Here is a 7,496-nt window from a genome sequence, read left to right on the forward strand (position 1 = left end):
GGGGGGGGGGGGGGGGGGGCTTTGTACACGGGACAGTTTAGTGTCCCCATGCTTTTGTAGGCTTCCACGTTCAGCCCATGCCCTCTTTTGTTCAGCCTACTCTCTCTCTTTGTCTATAAATTGAGAGGAAGAGAGGAGGAATTGTGGGGAAAATTCTCTTGAGCGAGTAGAGAGGAAAAAGAAGAGAGAGGAAGAGAAAACTTGTAATAGTTTGGTATTCTCCTCATAGTGAAAACCCTTCTCGTGGACGTAGGCAAGTTTGTCGAACCACGTAAATCTGTTGTCTCGTCTTTTACTGTGTGTTGCCATAGCTTGTAGGTTCCCTCGACATTTCAGTCTTAGAACTGATGAGAGGAAGAGTGTATATTTTACTTTGATAAAATATATCACTTTCGATTCTTGTTTCCTTTGAGAAATAAGAATTTCACTATTTATTCTAGTTTCCTTTGAGAAACAAGAATATAGATGTTGACTTGTGCTTTTGTGACAACAAAAGCCAGGGCTATCTCTCAGGTGATATCGCTTTCGCGGCGTGAGGGCGTGTCTCTGCGCCCAACAATTGGTATCAGAGTCCTTATTCAGATTGGCGGTCTTATTCAGATTGGCGGTGGTTGAGCTACTGATCTGAGGTGGTGGTTAATTATTGTGTGGTGTACACAAGGTATTTGTTGAAATTCCTAAGAGAAGCGGATTTACTAAAACAAGCGGAGAATGACGTCTACAAGTAAAACAGTTAAAGTTGGAAAGTACGAGATTGAAAAATTCAATGGAAAGAATGATTTTTCCTATTGGAGGATGCAGATGAAAAATTCGTTGATTTCGCAAAGCTTTGGCGGGAAAAGAGAAGAAGCACAATGATATGTCTGATGAGGATTGGGAGGAGCTGGATCTGGAAGCACGCGCGTCGATTATCCTTTGCCTTAAAAGAGATATAGCTTTCTTGGTAGACGGGGAGAAAACGACTGCGGACGTGTGGTTAAAGTTAGAGAGCACCTTTATGACGAAGAGTCTAACGAATCGGATCTATTTAAAATCCAAATTGTATACTTGCAAGATGGAGGAGGGTTCATCAATCCGGGAATATATCAACAAGTTCGATAGGATCTTATCAGATTTGAAAGATATTGAGGTGATAGTGGAAGACGAGGATCAGACACTTCTACTACTTCTATCTCTGCCGAAGTCTTATAAGAATCTGGTTCAAACACTGATGCTTGTGGGTGACAGTTTGTCGATGGATGAGACTAGAACGACGCTTCTAGCGGATGATCTTTGAAAAATTATAACTAGTGATATGGCCACTGGTGGTAACAAAGAACAAGCGCAGTGATTTTTTGCCAGAGGAAGGGGCAATGAGCGAGGAAAAGGCAAGGGAGGAAAGTCTAGATCAAAATCAAGACCTCTTGCTGAAAGATCGTGTTTCAAATACGGTGAGCTAGGGCATTTCAAAGTCAATTGTCCTAATAAGAGAGCAGGTGGGAAGAAGAAGAACAACAAGACTGAAAGACGAGAAGGCAAGGAAGAGGCGAGCTACGCTTCAGGGGAAAAGAACGATAAGGAATGCTATGTCGTCACGAGTGGCGAGGATACCTCCGGGAAGTGGATACTTGATTCTGGTTGCTCTTACCACATGTGTCCAAATAGGAAGTAGTTTACTACCTACAGGAGCATTGATGGTGAAATTGTATTGATGGGGAATAACCATGCTTGTAAAATGGTGGGACTAGGTGATATTAAGATCCGGATGCATGATGGAGTGGTTCGAACCTTGACGGATGTAAGACACGTTCCCGACTTGCAGAAGAATCTTATCTCAGTTGGTGCTTTGGACTCTGGGGGTTGCAAGATTGTAACAGAGAACGGAGTTAAGAGGGTTGTTCGGGGGTTCCTTAGTAGCAATGAAGGGCATTCGTCACGGTAACCTATATACTCTCTCAGGTACGACGGTGACGGGAGATGCAGCTATTGGAATTGATGGAAGTGGTGGAGACCCATGTGAACATACACGGTTATGGCATAGACGGCTTGGGCACATGTCAGAGAAGGGTCTAGATCTGCTCGGTAAGGATGGTTTGTTGAAAAATCTGAAGAAATCTTGCATGGATTTTTACGAGGACTGTGTGTATGGAAAGGCACACAGGGTCCGGTTTCTGACAAGTAATCACAAGAGCAGAGGGATACTAGATTATGTACACACGGATGTTTGGGATTCGACTTCGACAACTTCCAAGGGTGGTTCCAGATATTTTGTCTCATTCATAGATGATCATTCGAGATATGCTTGGATTTATTTTCTGAAGCATAAGAATAAGGTATTTGAGACATTCAAGAAGTGGAAGGCGATGGTTGAGAACAGGACAGGAAAGAAATTGAAGACATTGAGATCTGATAATGGTACAGAGTATACAGATGGTGCCTTCAAGGAGTTCTGTGACCAGGAGGGGATTGTCAGACACTGGACAGTTAGATCAATAACACAGCAAAATGGGATCGCAGAAAGACTGAACCGAACACTACGGGAGAAAGCAGTGAGTATGCGATCATATGCTGGTTTGGGCAAAGAATAGTGGACAGAGTCAATTGCTACAGCTTGCTATATTATGAATCGATTCCCACATTCTATATTAGATGGTGATACATCCTATCGGGTGTGGTCAGGAGAGCATGCAGATTATGAGAGGCTCCGAATTTTTAGGTGTACCGCTTACTATCACGTCAATGAGGGAAAGCTTGATACGAGGGCCAAGAAGGCAATTTTCTTAGGGTATGCAAAGGGTGTAAAAGGCTATCGCCTTTGGTGTACAGAAGATTCAAAGTTCGTGATCAGCATGGACGTTACCTTTAATGAGAAGTCCATGATTGCTAAGGTTCCCAAGGATGATGGTGTTGAGACTGTTGGGAATTCTAAGTCCCAGGTTATTGAGATAGAACCTAAAGACCAACCAGGTTCTAGTCGTGTTCAAGTGGAAATTCAGGTAGATGGAGAATACACAGGCACTACAACAACAGCAGCTCGAGGATAGTTTGGCTTCCACTAGGCCAAGGCGAACATACAAGTAGGTACAGAAGCTGGGGGCTAATCAACCCCTGAAGCACTATGGGCAGGTTAATTTGTTTGAGTACGCACTCTCGGTGGAGGAAGATGAGCCGGTCTCCTTCAAGGAAGCTATTCGGGATAGAGATGGCGAGAGTTGGTTGGCTGCGATGGAGGAGGAGATGGAATCTCTCCGGAAGAACCAAATATGGGAGGTGGTCTCATTGCCCGTAGGAAAGAAAGCTATAGGTTGTAAGTGGCTGTATAAAAGAAATGAAGATCCTTCAGAGCTCGGTGGTATGAGGTACAATGCGAGGCTAGTGGCTAAAGGGTTTGCACGAAGAGAGGTGTAGGCGTATAAAACTGCTTATAGGTCCCTTAACACAGCTCGACAACGCCGATTAGACGAACCGACCATCGGGCGACGTATGCAGACACGATTGTTAGTCCACAACGCCGAAGCCAAGCGATACGCGACAAAGCGGATTAACGAGGCTACGAAGCTAATGAACCGCACGCAAACAACGGAATAAATCCACTCGCGTGCGGAATCAAGCTAACAGGTTGAAGAGTCAACGAGTCATCCAACCAAGGGTGGACTCGGACGAATCACGATCGAATCAAGATCAGTTTCGGACTCGAACTCAGAAGTGGATTTACTGCCAAATCAGGAATCGGATTTACTGTCAAATCAGGTCAACGAATCAGAGTCTAAATCAACCACACAACCGAATCACGGACAGAACCGAAAGACGAAAAACGACGGAACCCAAATACCTATAGGGGCTCGGTCAAAACCGAGCCACCTATGGGTGGCTCGGCCAAGCCGGCCCAGAGCCGAGCCACCTATAGGTGGCCGGCCAGATCTGTGCCCGGGCACAGTTCAGAGTGCCTATAAATAGGGGGCTTGGTTCATTTGTTCAAGGGTTTGGATTTTTTGGAGGCGAAGCCCTACTGGATTGAAGACTCAGATCTAAAAAAAAAAGATCCAAGCTTTGGGACTTTGAGGACTTGTTCTTCCAGATCTGGTGCTCGGCGATCGTCAACGCCAAATAAAGCAAGAGTTCGAGAGGACCGGATCTCAGATCTACGCAGGCGTACTCCGGATCAAAGCTTGGTCTTTGATCCCGAGAACTAAAGGCTACTATTTCCTTGACGAAATAGTACCCTCGGCTATTATTTCCTTGGCGAAATAATACCCGTCGTACTTCGTAGATCCGACCGGATCTAGATCTCGCGGTGGTCCACGGATAAACCCCGGCGCAGGCGAAGAACCCACGCAAGCGAGCGACCGCAAAACAGGAGCTCGTGATTTGTTCGACAAATAAGGAAAGTTGTAATCTTTTTTCTTTTTCTTTGATTTTATTGTAACCGGATCTTATAAAAAGACCGGATCTTTATAATCGATAAACTATTACAAGAGTGTACAATGGAATCAACAATGAAGAAAGAAACGATTTTTCCCGCGAACAAGAGGGTGTGGATTACAATGAGATATTTTCTCCGGTGGTGAAACACACTTCTATTCGGGTGCTATTGAGTATTGTTGCTCATGGTGATCTTGAGCTGGAACAACTTGATGTTAAAACGGCTTTCTTGCACGGAGACTTGGATGAAGAGATCTACATGCATCAACCTGAGGGTTACAAGGTTGAGGATAATGAGCATCATGTATGTCGCTTGAGGAAGTCACTTTATGGATTGAAGCAATCTCCTCGATAGTGGTACAAGCGATTTGACTCCTTTATGCTAAAGCATGGGTTTTCCCAAAGCGACTATGATTGTTGTGTTTACATTCGGAAGCTTCGTGGAGGTGATTATATCTATCTCCTTTTATATGTGGATGACATGCTTATTGCATCAAAGAACAAGGTGGAGATAGATAAGCTGAAATCTCAACTTAGCAAAGAGTTCAAGATGAAGGACATGGGCGCTGCAAAGAAAATACTAGGTATGTAGATTAGAAGAGAGCGGACGAATCGGCGATTGTTCTTGAGTCAGAAGGGCTACATTGATCGGGTGATCACAAGGTTCGGAATGCAAAGTGCTAAGCCGGTGGTTACTCCATTGGCTCCACATTTTAGGCTCTCTGGTAAACAATCTCCAACTACAGCGGAAGATAAGGCACACATGGAGCGTGTCCCTTATGCTAGTACAGTTGACAGTTTGATGTACGCAATGGTGTGTACACGCCCTGATATTTCACAGGCGGTTAGTGTGGTCAGTAGATTCATGGCGAATCCGGAAAAGACGCACTGGGAAGTGGTAAAATGGGTCCTGAGGTACTTGAAAGGTACCGTGGATACGGGTCCGTGTTTTGGTGGAGATACATGTCAGATCGATGGGTATATGGACTCAGATTATGCGGGCGATCTAGATAGATGGCGATCTACTACTGGTTATGTATTCATGATACATGGGGATCCAGTTAGTTGGCGATCGATGTTACAGACTACAGTGACACTTTCTACAATAGAGGCCGAGTACATGGCCATGACGGAGGGAGTGAAGGAAACATTGTGGTTGTGGGGTCTTCTAGAAGATTTGGGGATTGAGCAGGAAAGCGTGAACTTGTGGTGCGACAGTCAAAGTACGATTCACTTGACGAAGAATCAAGTTCACCATGCTCGTACCAAGCATATCGACGTCAGGTATTATTTTGTGCGGGATGTCATAGAGGAAGGTGATATTTCTCTCATGAAGGTGCATACGAATGAGAATCCCGCGGACATGTTAACCAAGGTGGTCACAGGCAGCAAGTTTCAGTATTGCTTGGACTTGCTTCATATCATCCCGTGTTGATTTGCTCGAGAGGGCATGGCCCTGCGGGGCGGTGATGGAGGTGAGGTGGAGACTATGTTGGAGAATAATTGTAGAACTACGGTTAGCTTGATCCCAGTGGAGGGTACGTAGGCAGTCGCGGTATAGTGGCGCAGCTGGTTTGGTCTAGATCTCTCTGGCGAAGTCCGTGGGGTTCTTCTGGTGTTTCGTTCAAAACTTGAGGTTTATCAAATGATGAACGAGGTGGAAAATTGTGAGCGTGGGTACTTGTGCCCATGCTGTGAACGGATGTGGGGGAGGACACAAGCCCTTACTCTGCTTTCGGCTGGATCCACAGGACAAAGCATGCCCCCCCATGCTTTGCACACGGGACAACAAGTCCCCCCATGCCTTTGTACATGGGACAGTAGGGGGGGCTTTGTACACGGGACAGTTTAGTGTCCCCATGCTTTTGTAGGCTTCCACGTTCAGCCCATGCCCTCTTTTGTTCAGCCTACTCTCTCTCTTTGTCTATAAATTGAGAGGAAGAGAGGAGGAATTGTGGGGAAAATTCTCTTGAGCGAGTAGAGAGGAAAAAGAAGAGAGAGGAAGAGAAAACTTGTAATAGTTTGGTATTCTCCTCATAGTGAAAACCCCTCTCGTGGACGTAGGTAAGTTTGTCGAACCACGTAAATCTGTTGTCTCGTCTTTTACTGTGTGTTGCCATAGCTTGTAGGTTCCCTCGACATTTCAGTCTTAGAACTGATGAGAGGAAGAGTGTATATTTCACTTTGATAAAATATATCACTTTCGATTCTTGTTTCCTTTGAGAAATAAGAATTTCACTATCTATTCTAGTTTCCTTTGAGAAACAAGAATATAGATGTTGACTTGTGCTTTTGTGACAACAAAAGCCAGGGCTATCTCTCAGGTGATATCGCTTCCGCGGCGTGAGGGCGTGTCTCTGCGCCCAAAAATTGGTATCAGAGCCCTTATTCAGATTGGCGGTGGTTGAGCTACTGATCTGAGGTGGTGGTTAATTATTGTGTGGTGTACACAAGGTATTTGTTGAAATTCCTGAGAGAAGCGGATTTACTAAAACAAGCGGAGAATGACGTCTACAAGTAAAACAGTTAAAGTTGAAAAGTACGAGATTGAAAAATTCAATGGGAAGAATGATTTTTCCTATTGGAGGATGCAGATGAAAAATTCGTTGATTTCGCAAAGCTTTGGCGGGAAAAGAGAAGAAACACAATGATATGTCTGATGAGGATTGGGAGGAGCTGGATCTGGAAGCACACGCGTCTGATGAGGATTGAGAAAAGAGATATAGCTTTTTTGGTGGACGAGGAGGAAACGGCTGCGGGCGTTTCCTAATTAGCTCAATAAATAATTATCCTTTATGGTCTAAAATTAAATTGTCTGCATCTTCTGGGAAAATAAATAATTTTATATATATTGGAAATGTGATTTATTCCATATTTTTAAACCAACCAATTCTCGTTTCCTAATTAGCTCAATACCGTAATTTTCAGAGATAGAGCTGATTCCGGTATTGCCAAAGGCAAGCCCAAAATTTTAAGCTAGTGATGGATGCGGCAAAATTGAAAAGTTCTATGCTTGGGCATTGTAAGTTTGCATATATTCCTGTAAGATTGGAAATCTGAATATGTAGAAAAATGACAAAAAAAGAGGTCCAGGA

Source organism: Asparagus officinalis, chromosome 8 (assembly GCF_001876935.1).
Source record: "Asparagus officinalis chromosome 8, Aspof.V1, whole genome shotgun sequence".
NCBI lineage: Eukaryota > Viridiplantae > Streptophyta > Magnoliopsida > Asparagales > Asparagaceae > Asparagus > Asparagus officinalis.